Below are 19,171 nucleotides of genomic sequence, written 5' to 3' on the forward strand. Positions count from 1 at the left end.
ACCCCAGGGCTCCGCGTCACAACCGCCGTGGCCACGCGCGACCCCATCGTGAGCATCCCCCGTCCCAGCTGTAAGGGGGATGTGTGTTAATATATGATTTGTAAAATCATGCCTCAGAGATAAACGTGGGCAATTGTGTTTGAATTGCCAAAGAACTGTGACGTAACACTCCTTAAAATAATTATCTATGTACCTGAGCCCCTTTGAGACTCAGATCTTGAGTCTTGAGGGAAGGAGGGTCCGTGTGTATTAAACATGGTTATTAAACATGGTTACGGTAAGTGAAGCGCTTCTGAAATTCTACCATTCCACCCCTCCCGCAGTATACACACAGTGATGATAATGTCTTTGTAAAAAGAATTCTGAAAATTAACAAAGTGAAAAATATACACCCAAATTTTAAAAAAAATTAACAATTCTCGGCAATTTTTTGGTGTCTGATTCTGTGTCAATAAGTAAATTTACTCTCCCTTCCATTATTACAAGGGCACCCTCCCCCACCCCAGCCTAGATAGATCCTTGTGCTGGTTAGTTTTGGACATCAACTTAAGCTAGGGTCATTTGGGAAGAGCCTCAACTGATTGGCCTATGATCCCCTCTGTGAGAGGTTGTCACCATTAGTTTTGTGAGCCGTCCTAGGGAGGTGTGTGAGAACAGGGTGGAGCTGAGCCTATGCTTGTAGATCCTACCCTGATTTCCCTCAGTAATGGACCTGGAAGAGTAAGCTGAAATAACCCTTTCCTCCCCTAAATTGCATCTGGTCATAGCAACAGAGATCAAAGTAGAGTCCTATCTAAGGAGAAGCAAACAGGCATTGTTATAGGTGCCCTTGGAGCCTTCTATACATACTCCACTTAAAAATGAGATTCCTCTCAGGAGGTGGCATGAACAGAGAACTTCAGAAGTCCTTCTGATCTCCCCTTCCCTCTGTCTTCAGGGCTGTGAAGCAGGACACAGAACTGCCACTTTGCTGAGTGTTATTTGCATAGGAATCCAGCCAGCCCCTTTAGCTCTGATTTCTTCATCTGCAAAGCAGATGTGTGTGTGGTGTGTGTTAAGTGAAGTAACAGCTAACAAGAAGGGTCTTTACATTACACACCCAAATTTGTTCTTAGTCTCTGGCAGTTCTGACCCTCATTAATATCATTAGGCTACAGCCTCCCTGGTAAGGCCTGGTTCTTGACTGCAGCTAAGGGATACCCAGACTGAGCGGCTGCTGGCAATGAACAAATATTCCTTAAACGTACAGAGAGATGAGATAACATCATCCCACTATAAGATGTTTTCATTTGTTGTGGCACTGGGCATCAAACCCAGGGCTTTGAACGTTTTAGACAAGTGCCCCGCCACTGAGCCCAGTGCAGGTGAAGGGTCTTTTTTTTTTTTTTTTTTTTTTTTTTTTTTTGGTTCTTTTTTTCGGAGCTGGGGACCGAACCCAGGGCCTTGCGCTTCCTAGGTAAGCGCTCTACCACTGAGCTAAATCCCCAGCCCCGAAGGGTCTTAATGGATTCAAGTGGAGAGGCAAAACCACAAAGCAAAAGCAAACAGGAAGAAAGGCAAGTGTATATGGCTGGCACACTCTGGGCCCAGTGGGGGCAATTCTCATGGGCACACTGCTCAGAGCACCTGTGGAGAACCATGTGGCAGCAGACTGCATAACACCCTTGCAAACACCGTGATTTCACACAGAAATTCCAACAGTGGTTTAAGGAAGTCACAAAAAATATTCAAGAGTGTGATGCCCAGTGTAATGGCTAGGAAGGGAAAAGGCAGAATTTGGACTCCAAGAAAGGGTGGGATGGAAGGAGTCTTAGAAGGGCCAGACTTGGCTGCTATTTTTGTCCTGTGTGCTTCAGTTAAGGTAAATGAAAAGACATGTCTACCTTGAGCATCCCCACCTCTATCACACACTGACACTGCCATCACCCCACCCCTCGCACCAGCCAACCTCAAGCCTCATTCCCACTAATGTCCAACCCCTTCCTCTCATGGTGAGGTCTGGTGATTTGTGCCAAATAACAATGGGAAGTACTTGGTCTGTTCTGGGTCACTAGATCAAGTTTAAGACTAAAACCACTGAACTTCCTTCTCCCAGAGTAAACAGTGAGGCAGGAGGCTTCCAGGCAACACTGACACCAGTTTCTGCCAAACTAGTAGCAAGGAATTAGGTTCAGCCAAGGGTGACCACCACACAAATCAATGGCTCAATCTAGAGCAGGGAGAAGGGGAGCCCAACACAGAAGTACAGACAGGTGTGGGTGCCGCTGCCTGTAAATCCCAGCACTTGGGACCTGAAGGCAGGGGCTAGGAGCTCAAGGTCATCCTCAGATACATAGCTGGTTTGGGGTCAGCCTAGGCTACTCAAGATCCTGTTTCAAAACAGAACAGAATCCAAAACAGGAGGGAGGGAGGGAGGGAGGGAGGGAGGGAGGGAGGGAGAGAGAGAGAGAGAGAGAGAGAGAGAGAGAGAGAGAGAGAGAGAGAGAGAGGAGAGAAGAAAGAGAGAGGAGAGGGGTTGGGGATTTGGCTCAGTGGTAGAGCGCTTATCTAGGAAGCGGAAGGTCCTGGGTTCGGTCCCCAGCCCCGAAAAAAAAAAAGAGAGAGAGAGGAGAGGAGAGAAGCAGCAGCATCTGAGTATCCAGAAGTACCATTTCCACTTTTCAAAATTGCTAAATTGCTACATCTCCTGGCTGATGATTGCTTCATTCTCTTAATAAGCCCTTCTCTGCCTGCCACTCACCTCTCCTGATTTATGGGGCTCCCCGGGCCTCTAGTCTAGAGTACACGTGTCTCTTCAAAAGCCCATGGCACAGTCACTCAACCAGAAATTCTTCATAGGTTTCTTTTATCTGAAAACATATGGCCCTGTAACAGCCTTCTGCACTGTTACTTGCCCTGAATCTCCTCGGTCCAATCAAAAGTGACCAAAAATGGTTGGTCCCAAGCAGAGCCTAGGCTGCCTGGGTCACAGGCTGGTTTTCTCTCCACTCTCCTGTACCTAAGGGAAGAGTAAGGAGCTGAAACACTGATTGCTATTGATAACAATTGTCTTCTTCCCAGTAGGCACAAGCTTACAGCACAGGTTTAATAACACAGTGACTGGGAAACTTCACTTGTCACAGCTTCGGTTCCTGGTTGATAAAACTTCTACTACAAGCAAAAAAGCAAAGAGAAATGTATTCTACAGGAAATAAAAGTTTCAACAGTGACTAGTTGGATCCATAATTTAGATCACATGATGTTAGGACTCAATCCATTTCTCTGTTGCTAAATATTTATCAATTTCCCCCTATATTGGCTGTTCTGAGAACACTAGTAGATTCCTGTCTCACAAGAAAATATCTCTCCTTTTGCCCCCTACACCTTTATTATAGTGTAATTGACAAATAAAAGTGTATGTTACAGCACACAATGTTTTGATGTACGTATATACATCAATAATAACTAAAGTTATTAAATCGGGTTATCAACTCATCACCTCGCTTATCATTTTGTGATTTCTAAAACATTTTTGTTAAGACAGACTCTTGTTATGTAACCCAGGTTAGCCTTGAACTCATGACCCTTACAGGTGTGTACCACTATCCGCAGCTTGTAATGACTTTAGATTTTCAATTAAATGTAGTCCCACTTACATATGTCTACTCTTTCTGCCCTTGATTTTAAATCTTGCCAATAAAACTCTGTCCAGGCCAATTATTGCCAAGAGAACTTCCCCTGTATTTTCAGAGTTTAACAACTTCAGGCCTCACGTTTTAGAAACACGCTTAATCCATTCAAGTTGGCTTTTGCACAAGAGATGGATATCTAGATTCACTCCTATGCCTGTGAATAGCTTACTTTCCCAATGTCCTTTATAAGGAGACTGCCATTTCTCCACTTTTTAATCGAATTCTGTGTATGATTGTGTCTGTGTGAGGTTGTATGCACATGGGTGCAGTGACTGTGCAGAAGGCCAGGGGTGTCTGATTCCTCAGAAATTGAAGTTACAGACTTCTGTGAACCGCTGGGAACTGTGACTGCTGGGAACTGAACTCCTCATGTCTTCTGCAAGAACAATGCATGTTCCTAACTGCTAAGGCAACTCTCCAGCCTCCTGGTGACCATCCTTTCTTTCCTGTGTGTCCCTGACATTTTGACATTTTTGTTACAGGTCATCTGAGAGTATATTCACACATTTATTTCCAGGCTCTCTCTTCTGCTCCATTGGCTGTGTGTCTGGTTTTATGCTGGCCCCATGATGCTTTGCTTGCATACCTTTGTAGGAGCTTTCAATTAGGCAGTGTGGTACCTTCATTCTCTTCTTTTTGCTCATGTTTGTCTTGGATATTAGGGTCTTTGAGGTTATATGTGAATTTTAGGATCATTTCTTATTTCTGTGGAAAATAGCACTAAAATGTCCTGTGGATTGCACTAGCTATCTAGGTTGCTTTGAGTTGTGTAAGCACATGCAATAATATTAACTGTTTTGATCCACAAATGGGTTGTATCTGTCCACTTACCATTTCACCAAAGCTTTATAGTGCAGGCGTACAGGTCGTTTGTATCCTTGGTTGTACTCAATCATAAGGGTTTCATTGTTTTGTTCTGGCTTTTGTTTCTTTTTCTAATGGTACTAAAATGGCATTGGTTTTTATATTTCATTTGTTCCTTTTGTGAAGAATTCTGTATTGGTTCATAAAAGAATACTGACTTTTTTGTTTATTCCCCCAAACAGGGATTCACTATGTAGCTCTGGCTAGCCTGGAACTCACTCTGTAGACCAGTTTGGCCTCTAACTCCCAAGTGCTGGGATCTAAAGGTGTGTACCACCACTGCCTGGCAACACACAGACTCTTGTGTTTTAATAATGATCTTATCTAATTGTTACTGAGTTTTGCTGAGTTTAAGTTTGTGTTTTGGTGGTGTATTTAGTGTTTCCTACAGATAAGATCATGGCTTTTGCAAAAGAAATCTACCTTTCTTCCTTTCCCTTCCTTTCCTTTCCCATTGGGTTTCTTCTTTTCTTCTTTTGAAGTCCCTATCATTCAGTCTCATGGTGATTCATGTTGGTACTTACTTATGTTATACCCTAAGAATAAGTTCTCTTGACTCAACGCTATGGTCCAGACACTGCCCTGATCTGAAGGGACCTGGTCAAACAGCTCCCTGCACCCAAATCTCGTGGGAGAGAGAGCTAGACGTTCAGAGGGGCAGACATGCCTGGGAAGCCAGAGGAGACTACTCTCTGCCCACATTTCTGACCCTAGAGGAAAATGCCTAGCGCCATCTGGGCCCTCTGTGCACAGGATCCCGAGCGAAGGTGGGGTAGGCCCTTCTGGTTACTGCCCTCACGGAGAGCTGACACCCGTGAGAAGCGACTCCAGGCTTGAGACCAGAGATAAGACCAACTTTTCTGCTCCAAGTGACCTGGCAGATGGACTCAGGAAACACACCCACAGGAACACCTGAAGACCAGTAGACAGGAACTACTACACACCTGAAAGGAGAACACTCTGTTCCCATAACTGGCTGAAAGAAAACAGGAAAACAGGTCTACAGCACTCCTGACATACAAGCCTATAGGAGAGTCTAACCACTGTCAGAAATAGCAGAACACGGTAACACCAGAGACAATGTGATGGCAAGAGGCAAGTGCAGGAACCCAAGCAACAGAAACCAAGACTACATGGCATCATTGGAGCCCAATTCTCCCACCAAAGCAAATACTGAATATGCAAACACAACAGAAAATCAAGATCTGGATTTAAAATCACATTTGACCATGATGATGGAGGACTTCAAGAAAGACATAAAGAACTCCCTTAGAGAAATGCAGGAAAACACAAATAAACAAGCCTATAGAGCATATAGAAACCTATAGAGAGGAAATACAAAAATCCTTGAAAGAACTACAGGAAAACACAATAAAACAGGTAAAGGAATTGAAAATGGAAATAGAAGCAATAAAGAAAGCACAAAGGGAGACAATCCGGGATATAGAAAACCAAAGGAAGAGACAAGGAGCCGTAGATACAAGAATCACCAACAGAATGCAAGAGATAGAAGAGAGAATCTCAAGAGCAGAAGACTCCATAGAAATCATCGACACAACGGTCAAAGATAATGGAAAACGGAAAAAGCTACTGGTCCAAAACATACAGGAAATCCAGGAGACAATGAGAAGATCAAACCTAAGGATAATAGGTATAGAAAAGTATGAAGACTCCCAGCTCAAAGGACCAGTAAATATCTTCAACAAAATCATAGAAGAAAACTTCCCTAACCTAAAGAAAGAGATGTCCATAAATGTACAAGAAGCCTATAGAACTCCAAATAGATTGGACCAGAAAAGAAACTCCTCCTGTCACATAATAGTCAAAACACCAAATGCACAAAACAAAGAAGGAATATTGAAAGCAGTAAGGGAAAAAGGTCAAGTAACATATAAAGGCAGACCTATCAGAATTACACCAGTCTTCTCACTAGAGACTATGAAAGCCAGAAGATCCTGGACAGATGACATGCAGACCCTAAGGGAACACAAATGCCAGCCCAGGTTACTATATCCATCAAAACTCAATTAACATAGATGGAGAAACCAAGATACTCCATGACAAAACCATATTTACACAATAACTTTCTACAAATCCAGCCCTACAAAGGATAATAAAGGGTAAAGCCCAACACAAGGAGGCAAGCTACAACCTAGAAAAAGCAAGAAATTAATCATTTTGCAACAAAACAAAGAGAAGACAAGCACAAACATAATCTCACATCCAAACACGAATATAACAAGAAGCAACAACCACTATTCCATAATATCTCTCAATATCAATGGATTCAATTCCCCAATAAAAAGACACAGATCAACAAACTGGATACGGGATGAGGACCCAAGATTGTGCTGCCTATAGGAAACACACCTCAGAGACAAAGACATTATTACCTCAGAGTAAAAGGCTGGAAAACAACTTTCCAAGCAAACGGTCTGAGGAAGCAAGCTGAAGTAGCCATTCTAATATTGAATAAAATCGATTTTCAACCAAAAGTCACCAAAAAAGATAAGGAAGGGCACTTCATATTCATCGCAGGAAAAATCCACCAAGATGAACTCTAAATCCTAAATATCTATGCTCCAAATACAAGGGCACCTACATACATAAAAGAAACTTTACTAAAGCTCAAAGCACACATTGCACCTCACACAATAATAGTAGGACATTTCAAAACCCCACTCTCATCAATGGACAGATCATGGAAACAGAAATTAAACAGAGACATAGACAGACGAAGAGAAGTCAGGAACCAAATGGATTTAACAGATATTTATAGAATATTCTATCCTAAAACAAAAGGATATACCTTCTTCTCACCACCTCAAGGTACTTTCTCCAAAACTGACCATATAATTGGTCATAAAACAGGCCTCAACAGATACAGAAAGATAGAAATAATCCCATGCGTCCTATCAGACCACCACGGGCTAAAGCTGGTCTTCAATAACAGTAAGGAATGAATGCCCACATGTACATGGAAGTTGAATAATGCTCTACTCAATGATAACCTGTTCAAGGAAGAAATAAAGAGAGAAATTAAAGACTTCTTAGGATTTAATGAAAATGAAGGTATAACATACCCAAACTTATGGGACACAATGAAAGCTGTGCTAAGAGGAAAACTCATAGCTCTGAGTGCCTGCAGAAAGAAACAGGAGAGAGCATATATCAGCAGCTTGACAGCACACCTAAAAGCTCTAGAACAAAAAGAAGCAAAGACACCCAGGAGGAGTAGAAGGCAGGAAATAATCAAACTCAGAGCTGAAATCAACCAAGTAGAAACAAAAAGGACTATACAAGAATCAACAGAACCAAAACCTGGTTCTTTGAGAAAATCAACAAGATAGATAAACCCTTAGCCAGACTAACCAGAGGACACAGACAGTGTGTCCAAATTAACAAAATCAGAAATGAAATGGGAGATATAACTACAGAAACAGAGGAAATTAAAAAATCATCAGATCCTACTACAAAAGCCTATATTCTACAAAACTTGAAAATCAGGAGGAAATGGACAATTTCCTAGACAGATACCAAGTACCAAAGGTAAATCAGGAACAAATACACCATTTAAACAACCCCATAATGCCTAAAGAAATAGAAGCAGTCATTAAAAGTCTGCCAACCAAAAAGAGCCCAGGTCCAGATGGGTTCAGTGCAGAATTCTATCAGACCTTCATAGAAGACCTCATATTAATACTATCCAAACTATTCCACGAAATTGAAACAAATGGAGCCCTACCAAATTCCTTCTATGAAGCCACACAATTACTCTTATACCTAAACCGCAAAAGACCCAACAAAGAAAGAGAATTTCAGACCAATTTCCCTTATGAATATCGACGCAAAAATACTCAATAAAATTCTCACAAACTGAATCCAAGAGCACATCAAAACAATCATCCATCATGATCAACTAGGCTTCATCCCATGCATGCAGGGATGGTTTAATAGACAGAAAACCATCGACGTAATCCACTATAAACAAACTGAAAGATAAAAACCACATGATCGTGTCATTAGATGCTAAGAAAGCATTTGACAAAATTCAACACCCCTTCATGATAAAAGTCCTGGAAAAAAACAGGAATTCAAGACCATAGCTAAACATAGTAAAAGCCATATACAGCAAACCAGTAGCTAATATTAAACTAACTGGAGAGAAACTTAAAGCAATCCCACTAAAATCAGGGACTAGACACGGCTGCCCACTCTCTCCCTACTTATTCAATATAGTTCTCTAAGTCCTAGCCAGAGCAATCAGACAACAAAAGGAGATCAAAGGGATACAGATAGGAAAGGAAGTAGTCAAAATATCACTATTTGCAGATGATATGATTGTATACTTAAGTGATCCCAAAAGTTCCACCAGAGAACTACTAAAGCTGATAAACAACTCCAGCAAAGTGACTGGGTATAAAATTAACTCAAACAAATCAGTAGCCTTCCTCTACACAAAAGAGAAACAAGCAGAGAAAGAAATTAGGGAAATGACACCTTCATAATAGTCCCAAAGAATATAAAATACCTCCGTATGACTTTAACCAAGCAAGTGAAATATTTGTATGATAAGAACTCCAAGTTTCTGAAGAAAGAAATTGAAGAAGACCTCAGAAGATGGAAAGATCTCCCATGCTCATATATTGGCAGGATTAATATAGTAAAAATGGCCATTTTACAAAAAGCAATCTACAGATTCTATGCAATCCCCATCAAAATTCCAACCCAATTCTTCAGAGAGTTAGAAAGAACAATTTGCAAATTCATCTAGAATAACAAAAAACCCAGGATAGCTAAAAATATCCTCAACAATAAAAAGACTTCTGGGGGAATCACTATCCCTGAACTCAAGCAGTATTACAGAGCAATAGTGATAAAAACTGCATGGTAGTGGTACAGAGACAGACAGATAGACCAGTGGAATAAAATTGAAGACCCAGACACTATGGTCACTTGATTTTTGACAAAGGAGCCAAAACCATCCAATGGAAAAAAGATAGCATTTTCAGCAAATGGTGCTGGATCACCTGGAGGTCAGCATGTAGAAGAATGCAGAATGTGGAGATCAAGGACCTCCACATCAAACCAGATACACTCAAACTAATAGAAGAAAAAGTGGGGAAGAATCTTGAACACATGGGCACTGGAGAAAATTTTCTGAAAAAAACACCAATGGCTTATGCTCTAAGATCAAGAATCGACAAATGGGATCTCATAAAACTGCAAAGCTTCTGTAAGGCAAAGGACACTGTTGTTAGGACAAAACAGCAACCAACGGATTGGGAAAATATCTTTACCAATCCTACAACTGATAGAGGGCTTATATCCAAAATATACAAAGAACTCAGGAAGTTAGACTGCAGGGAGACAAATAACCCTATTAAAAAATGGGGTTCAGAGCTAAACAAAGAATTCACAGCTGAAGAATGCTGAATGGCTGAGAAACACCTAAAGAAATGTTCAACATCTTTAGTCATAAAGGAAACGCAAATCAAACAACCCTGAGATTTCACCTCACACCAGTGAGAATGGCTAAGATCAAAAACTCAGGTGACAGCAAATGCTGGCGAGGATGCGGAGAAAGAGGAACACTCCTCCATTGTTGGTGGGATTGCAGACTGGTACAACCATTCTAGGAATCAGTCTGGAGGTTCCTCAGAAAATTGGACATTGGACTACCTGAGGACCCAGCTATACCTCTCTTGGGCATATACCCAAAAGATGCCCCAACATATAACAGAGACACATGCTCCACTATGTTCATAACAGCCTTATTTATAATAGCTAGAAGCTGGAAAGAACCCAGATGCCCTTCAACAGAGGAATGGATACAGAAAATGTGGTACATCTACACAATGGAATATTACTCAGCTATCAAAAACAATGACTTTATGAAATTCATAGGCAAATGGATGGAACTGGAAAATATCATCCTGAGTGAGGTAACCCAATCACAGAAAAGCACATATGGTATGCACTCATTGATAAGTGGATATTTTCCCAAATGCTCAAATTACCCTAGATGCACAGAACACATGAAACTCAAGAAGGATGACCTAAATGCCAATGCGTCACTCCTTCTTTAAAAGGGGAACAAGAATACCCTTGGGAGGGAATAGGGAGGCAAAGTTTAGAACAGAGGCAAAAGGAACTCCCATTCAGAGCCTGCCCCACATGTGGCCCATACATATACAGCCACCAAACTAGATAAGATGTATGAAGCAAAGAAGTGCAGGCTGACAGGAACCGGATGTAGATCTCTCCTGATAGACATAGCCAGAATACAGCAAATACATAGGCGAATGCCAGCAGTAAACCACTGAACTGAGAACAGGACCCCCATTAAAGGAACCAGAGAAAGGACTGAAAGAGCTTGAAGGGGTTCGAGACCCCATATGAACAACAATGCCAACCAACCAGAGCTTCCAGGGACTAAGCCACTACCCAAAGACTATACATGGACTGACCCTGGGCTCCAACCTCATAGGTAGCAATGAGTAGCCTAGTAAGAGCACCAGTGGAAGGGGAAGCCCTTGGTCCTGCCAAGACTGAACCCCCAGTGAACGTGATTTTTGTGGGGAGGTTAGTAATAGGGGGAGGTTGGGGAGGGGAACACCAATGTAGAAGGGGAGGGGGAGGGGGATACTGGTCTGGAAACCGGGAAAGAGAATAACAATTGAAATGTAAATTAGAAATACCCAAGTTAATAAAGATGGAGAAAAATAATGAATAAATTCTCTTTCAACAAATCACATGACTTGAGCGATGAAATTCAATAATTGGCCAGGTTTAGTCAGAATCCCTTCTTCAGGTACTGAAAGGAAGATTTAAAGAAATGTCTCCAGGGCAAGAAAGAATGAAGATCAGACGAAACATTAGCTGTCCTCCACCCAAGAACCAATGACTACAAAGATCAGTCCTGTCAATGGGCCATAAGCCCGATGGGATTGGGAGAGGGGTGGATGAAACTTTGAGAATTATGCATGTTGGTGTTGAGTCATCATAGCTCCTAAATGGCTAACTGACTTTAGAGGAAAGGGCCTTATCTGAGCTGGTGGATTTCAAAAGGCTTCAAAATATATAGGACTGTACTGTGGCTCAAGGACTGTGCAGGATTTAGACTGAACTCTGGAAAAGAAAGGTGGCAACTCAGATCTGCATGAAAAAAGGAAAGGGGACTCATAAGGAAGAGGGAGGGGTGAGGCTTCAAACACATCATACCTAGCAAGCATCAAGGAATTTCAAACATTACAGCAGTATATTTCTCAACCTGTGGGTCTCGACCCCTCTGGGAGCTGAATGACACTTTCACAGAGGCCATCTAGGACCATCAGAAAACAGGTGTTTACAATTCATAACAGTAGCAAATTTACACTTGTGAAGTAGCAACAAGAATGATTTTATGGTTGGGGCCACCCTAACATGAGGACCTGTATTGAAGGGTCATAGCATTGGGAAGGCTGAGAACCCCTGAACTAGACTTACTCCCTACCAATGAAGTTAGCAACACTGTCTTTCCGTTCTCCTTTCCCTGTAGTGTTCTGATTTGTAGACAATACAAAAAGATGGTCTGGAAAGATGGCTTAGCAGTTAACATACAGACGGCCAACATTCAATTCCCAGCACACATATGGTGACTCTCAGCGCTCTTTAACTCCAATTACAGGGAACTCAATCTCTCCTGAACTATGTGCACTTCAGGCACTTGTGTTATACACAAGCATGCATGCAAGCAACACACCCAAACACATAAAATGAGATGTAAAAACCTAACAAAACAAATATTGTCAGTATTCATTCTGTCTTGGCCTAAATATAGTACAAGCTTCCTCCAACTCTTCTCTGCCTCCCCTGCCCAATCTGATTTATACACAGGAGCAGAATTTGAGCTGGATCAGCCCATGAGCTCCGTGCAGGAAAGCATTCTTCTCCGTGCCCTGGCAAAATAGACTGAAGCAAGCTGGGAAGGAGTGGAATGATTTTCCCTGTTTGATCATTGCCATGGATCTCAAGTCTGCATCTTTTCATCAGTGGTTTAGGACTGCCAAAAGGCAAGGACTGGGGCAGGATACCTGTCTTAGTTAGGGTTACTAACACTGTGACAAAACACCATGACCAAAACAACGTGGGAAGAAAAGGGTTTATTTGGCTACATCAGTGTTCATCAATGAAGGAAATCAGGATAGGAACTCAAACAGGGTAGGAACCGAGAGGCAGGAGCCTATGCAGAAGTCACAGAAGGGTACTGCTTACTGAATTGCTCCTCATGACTTGCTTAGGCTGCCCTCTTATAGAACCCAGGTCCATCACTGCAAGGGTGGCCCCACCCACTAAGGACTGAGCCCTCCCCCTACAATCATTAATTAAGAAAATGTTCTACTGGTTTACCTGCAGCCTGAGATTATAAAGGCGTTTTCTCAATTGAGGCTTCTTCCTCTCTGATGACTCTAGCTTGTGGCAAGCTGGCATATCTAATACAATTCCCTATTCTAAATGCTACTGGAACTTATAAGTAGAGGTGAGAAACAATGGTCACTGAGAAGAGAATGAAGCCTGAGAAGAGGCACAGAACAGATAAGGGTGGAGAAGGAAGAGCTAAAGAAAAGACTGAGAGCAAGCAGGTGCAGTCTGGGAAGAGCCTAGACCCACTGGCCTCGAGCCAGAAGGACCTTGCTTTGTGCCTTCCGTTGACCAATTGCTGGACAGAACTTATTCTCTTTTAACTGCCATTTCCTCATCAATAGAACAAGGATAACAAAGCTTTTGTTGTGTTGTAAGAATTAGTAAAACATATAGTTAAGTGCCTGGGGCTTCAGACGCTGTTCGGTGACATTCCAGTGTGAGTCCTTCAACAGATCAACCCCATTGAGCCACAATTCCATTGTGTCTAAAACAGAACTGATAAAAGGAAAAGCACCTGGCTTACAGGGTGTAGTGAGGACTGAGTTAGGGAATGCACAGACAAGCTCAACAATAGCTGGCAAGAGTGAACGTCAACAGGTATTAATGATATGATGGCATACCAACAGTTCTAATTGGATTAGTTATACTGCAGCTGTCTGTATGGCATGTGGGTCAAACAGAAATGACTGACACAAGAGGAGAAGATACTACTTTTCTTGTGACGAGAACCCATAAGCCAAGAGCCTTCGGAGTAGGTAATGTGTTATTGCAAAATCGTCACCATCGAGTTGGGCACCGTGGAGCACGAGATTAACCCCAGAACTTGGGAATCTGAGGCAAGTGGACCTCTGTGAGTTCAGGGCCAACCTGGTTTACATAGAAATTTCCAGTCCAACCAGAACTACATAGAGAGAACCTGTCTCAAAACCAAACAAATGAATAAATAAAACAAAACAACAACAATAATGGTAACAACCACAACAACAAAAGTTATAAAGGATCTATCCTCTTTTCTGTCTTCACATTCAGCCTGTGGCTGTTTCACAAGTTGGGTTGTTCCCCCATGGAGCAAGATGGTCACATCCAGATGACCTACCTTACAGTCACCACTCATGAGAGACAAGATGGAAGTGATCACCCCTTTTTACAAAAGGACTGCTTCATGAATATTTGTGTTACCCTTGTACAGGGACTATGCTAATCTCTGCATCAACCCAATTAGTATATGTGTTGCCAAAGCAAGTGCTATCCTTTTTTAAGACAAAGGAAAACTTTTCTGGGCTCTCTCCTGCGCCAGCCGTTTCTTCATCTCTCATTAGATAGGAGTTGCACACACTGAGAGCTAAGCTCCTCGCTTGCCTCAGAACAGACAAAGTCATGGTTCTCTTAGCAATACAGATGTATGCGCTGTGTTGTCATTGTGTGTTTTGAAAGTGGTCCACCATGAGCTACATTATGAATGACAGTGTGAACTGTGGGCTCATAGAGAAGAGAGACCCAAGAGAAGATAGACTATGAGAGGAAAGGCAGAGAGAGGAGAAAGCAAAGCAGCCAGAGGATGTGATGCTCATCTTGGCTGTCAACAAGATTTAGAATCACAGAGAAAACAAACATCTGGACCTGTCTATGAGAGCATTTCCAGGGAGGCATGACTGAGTTAGAAAAACTCACACAGGAGTAGGGAGTATCTATTCCATGGGCTGGTGTCCCTGCTGAGCCCAGCATTCATCTCTATTTAATGGCTATCCACAGTATGGCCAGCCACCTCAACTCCTGGCCACCATGCTTTCTTCCATGACAGATTGTACTTTCAAAGCATTAGCCCTAAGTTGCTCCTGTCAGGCATTCTGTCCCAACACTAATAAATGTCACTAATATGAGACATTGGTACCAAGGACTGGGTCTGTTGCTATGATAGACCCATTCATGTGGTTTGTTGGACTTTGGGATTTATTTGTGAGAGAATTATGGCAAAGTTTGACAGTGAAAGCTAAAGAAACTCTAGAATGTTTGTAAACAACACTGCATCATCAGGTGGGTAGAAATCTGGAAGACCGGAATGGTGAGAGAAAGGTGAACTTCCACTCATGCAATTTCACAAGGGATTGAGTAACTTTGAGGAACTGTCTATTTGTGTAGTATTCTGACAGAGTCAGCTACATTCTTCTCATGTCCTGAGTACTGGCAGGAGGCTGAATACAAGAGTACAGGGCTACTTTGTTGCAGGGAATGCCAACAGAATAGCATTCAGGTTGTAGCATGGTTACTGCTCACTACTCTCATCCACCTCTATAGTGAGAAGGAGCAAAAGGCAGAGGAGAAAGATGAAAATATGCCATTTGGTGAGGGAAGAAACAATTTTAAAGAGGAAGACAAAGGCAGGCGAGAAAGCAGTTAGAATTGTTAAAAGAGGTTAGCATCACTACACAAAAGCTCTCTGGACTGGTACAATGGAAAAGATGGACAGAAATCAGCATGCTTTAATGCACTGCAGCTACAACAGAATGGGAGCAGACGTGTTGAGCTGACAGCAGAGTCTGGCAGCACTATTCACATTACAGTTGTTTTACAGGCACATGTGTGTGCATGCGTGTGTGTGTGTGTGTGTGTGTGTGTGTGTGTGTGTGTGTGTGTCTGTAGGGCAGGGAGCTCATGGAGGTTTGCACCAAGGTGCTAGAAAACTGTTGAGCCAGTCAACATGTAACAGGGTCCCTGCAAAGAGGTCTTGAAAAGCCATTGCATAAAACTGAGAAAATAAAGTCAAAATTGCAATCAAGACCCCAGGATGTTGGAGTTGCCAACACCATGGAGCATCTACTAAGGAAAGCTGCAGACACCATGGCATCACCCTGAGAGAGAGGTCACTTAGGCAGTAGGTGGGATAGCTGGAGGGGTTGGTTGCCCAAGGCCATTGCAGTCAGATGTTGCCTTACAAGCTCCAAATGCCAGATGTGGAGCTGTCAGGTTTAGGGTTTTGTATGATTTTTTCCTTGCTGTACTCCAATTCTTCCACTTTGGGATACAGAATTTACTCTGTGCTATTATATATTGAAGGTATTTAACTTGATTTTCAGTTTAGGGGGCTCACATTTAAGATACTGCCTTGAATCTGGGAAGACTCTGGACTTGTGAAGTGTTGAAACCATTAAGACTTTGCAGTGGGACTGAATGGACTTTGCAGTATGAAATGGCTATGAGTTTACAGTGCCAGGAACTGGTAGTGACTTAAAGGTGGTGTTTGGGGGTGTCAGGTTGACCTTGTGAAGATTAATCTTAATTTCCTACTTGATAGAATTTAGAATCACCTAGCAACATTTCTGAGGTAGTTGACCGAGGTAGAAGCCATCCTCTTTTGTGGGTGGCACCATTTTGTAGGCTTCAATCTCAGATGGAAGAGGGAAGAGTGAAGGACCAGCATGCATCACTCTCTATTTCCTGACTGCCGATGAGGTGTGACCATTCACTCGACACTCCCATAATCTTGCCTTCCCCTGGACGATGGACTGGACCTTCAACTATGAGTCAAAATGAACCCATTTTCCCTTAAGTTGCTCTTGCAAATCTTTTGTAACAGCAATAAGAAAAATAACTAATATAATGGTGTTCGTAAGAGAAGAACCTATGGAGTTGGTGACATGGCTCAGTGGTGAAGGGGCTTGTTGTCAGGCTGGACAACCTGGATCCAATCCCTGGAACCCACATGGCAGAGAGAAGTGACTGCTAGAGGTTGTCTTCTGGTTCCATATATGTGCACGTACACACACACACACACACACACACACACACACACACACACACATGAAATAAGTAAATGTGATAATAAAAATTTCAAAGAACCCATAGAATCACAAAGCATCAAATTGATGACTCAAACTTTGTGGCTCTGCCCATATCGGTCAGTGTGAGCTCTCTGGATGATTTCCTCTCAGTCTTCATTTCCACGGAGTAGAAGGCCACCTAAAGTGTGCCTGAAAACAAAACCAAGCCACAGAGCAAATGTTCAGAGTAAGTACGAGCTATGCCTGGTAACGCTGACTCAGCAACAAGCAAGGAAGCTGTTCAATTGGCACTACCAATGGTCCACACACAGGTCTCTGGGCGCTGCCTCAGCAGAGCCTTTCTTTTCCATCACATGAGAGCAAGGAAAGACACAAGGACTGCTGTGGAAACAAAGGAGATCCCTGCTCTTACACAGAAGTTACATCATCTTGCAGAAGTTAATAAACCACCCTTGCACATTAGTTTTCTCACCTGAAAGATGGAGCCATAGCTCATTAAGTTATGAAGAATAAACAAGCTACTTCAGAGACTGTGGGTAAGCTGTGAGTCAAGGCCAATGACTGTTGACAGCTTCCTGTTTTTATCACACAGACACAGTAGCTCTCTTCTGCTTCTTGCTCTGCAATGGTCACTCAGTACTAGACCCACAACAAAAAACCTGGGAACAAGTCATGGTCCATCCACTGGGAGCCACATATCCTTTCAGTAACATGAATGCCCCCATAATTCCCTCCAGGGGTGACAGGCTCCAAACACGAGGTTCTGAAGGCCCGAACCCAACCTGTATTGCCAAGACCATAAGACACTTCCTGTCTCTTATGATCTGGACTATGATTTGTCTCTTGTTGCCCAAGCTTTTCCTTGGTTTTCTGTCCAGAACTTTCCCATTCTGACACTCCTTGCCTTATTCCCTTTGATCCCTGTTTTTCCCAGAAATTAACCACTGTTAATAATCTCTTAAGAGTGCTTCACATTTCTATCAGAAAACAGCAACAAACATGTGAGGGTTTTTCTTTACACATTCTTACGTGGCCCATGGGGAATGGGATTTGTTTTGTGTGTCTAAGTTCCAAAGCAGGAAAGGAACCAACAGGCAAGGAATTTGGAACACAGAATTTACTGTGTCTTAATCTGATCCGTTGCTGTAATGAAATCCCAGAGACTGGGTAGCTTAAACAACAAAAATTCCCTTTCTCAATGTTCTGGAGACTATGTAATCAAAAGTCAACACCTCAGCTGACTGGGGTTCTGTTGAGTTACAGACTCAGTCTTTACTTGATGCATAAGCATAGTAATTGAAGAAGTACTTCTGTGTCTCATCTTAAAGGAAACTAACCTGAAGGGATCTGGACCCATCCTGTGGCATCATTTTATACGAATTCTTTCCATATTAGTCCTATTTCCAAATACAGTCTTGCCAGGGATCGGGAACTTCAACCTAGGAAGTTTTGGTGTTGGCAGGTAGAATCATTCAGCCCTTTATTCAGTGAAGAGCCAGTGATCTTGATATTCTGATTTTGTTTCTTGTTTTGTTCTGTACTGTTATCTATTCATTAAAAAAGTCAAGTACTGAAAAATATCTATATCTATATATTTCTTATACCTCTCTAAGGATTTCTACCCTGTCAGTGGTTTTTGACAAGGGGAGGTACTTTCTTCAGTATCGTTACCACTGGTAGGGTTTGTAAGCAGGCCTTCACCTCTGATCCTCTAAGATTCCCTAATGAAACTGGATCCTAAAAACAAAACAAAAAACAAGAAGAGGAGCTGTTTGAGAAGTTAGGGATCAGATGGGTGTTGAGGAGAACAAGGAGAATAAGAGAGGGTAAGTGAGGGGCAAATATGATCAATGTTCATTATTTACAGGTATGAAAATATTTTCCCTTATGCACAATTAATATGCGATAATGAAAACACATCGAAATGAAAATTTGCATACACGTGCAACAAGCAGAGGAAGAAAACCACACTTAGAAGAAGCAGCCTAATGACCTGTAGTAATGACCATCTGCACTGTTAAATGGGATAAGCAAGCAGATGAACATTGTGAAGAACCAGACGTCATTTAAGGAGGAATTATACACGCGTCCATGCATGCATGTGTTTAAAGAATCGAGGAAGGATTATACGCATAAACCAATCAAAGAGCTGGCAGGGACTGCTAGTTAGGGCACTGAGAATGGAGGGTCACTTTTGACAACTTTCTCTGCTGCACTTCCTCCTGAACAAGCATGTGTGAACTCAAGGAAAACAAGCACTAGAGGTGCCCCAAGAAACTACAAAAGAGCTACATATGCACGTGTTCTCTACCCAGCAAGAAAGAGAGAAATGCGTTTAGTTGATAAACCCATAGCTGCAACACTAAAGCGCTGCATGGCTGACCAGCGCTGCAGAAGCATGGCGACTAAGAACTCTGTGCAATCCACTCCTAGGAGCACAGTTTTGAGCAG

General features: G+C 42.4%; 1 pseudogene; it reads right to left on the reverse strand.

Annotated features, from left to right (window-relative positions):
- Positions 1 to 14,085: 14,085 nt before the first annotated feature.
- On the reverse strand, positions 14,086 to 14,184 carry LOC120098342 (U6 spliceosomal RNA; annotated as a pseudogene).
- Positions 14,185 to 19,171: the final 4,987 nt, after the last annotated feature.

Source organism: Rattus norvegicus, chromosome 18 (genome assembly GCF_021556685.1).
Source record: "Rattus norvegicus strain SHRSP/BbbUtx chromosome 18, alternate assembly SHRSP_T2T, whole genome shotgun sequence".
NCBI lineage: Eukaryota > Metazoa > Chordata > Mammalia > Rodentia > Muridae > Rattus > Rattus norvegicus.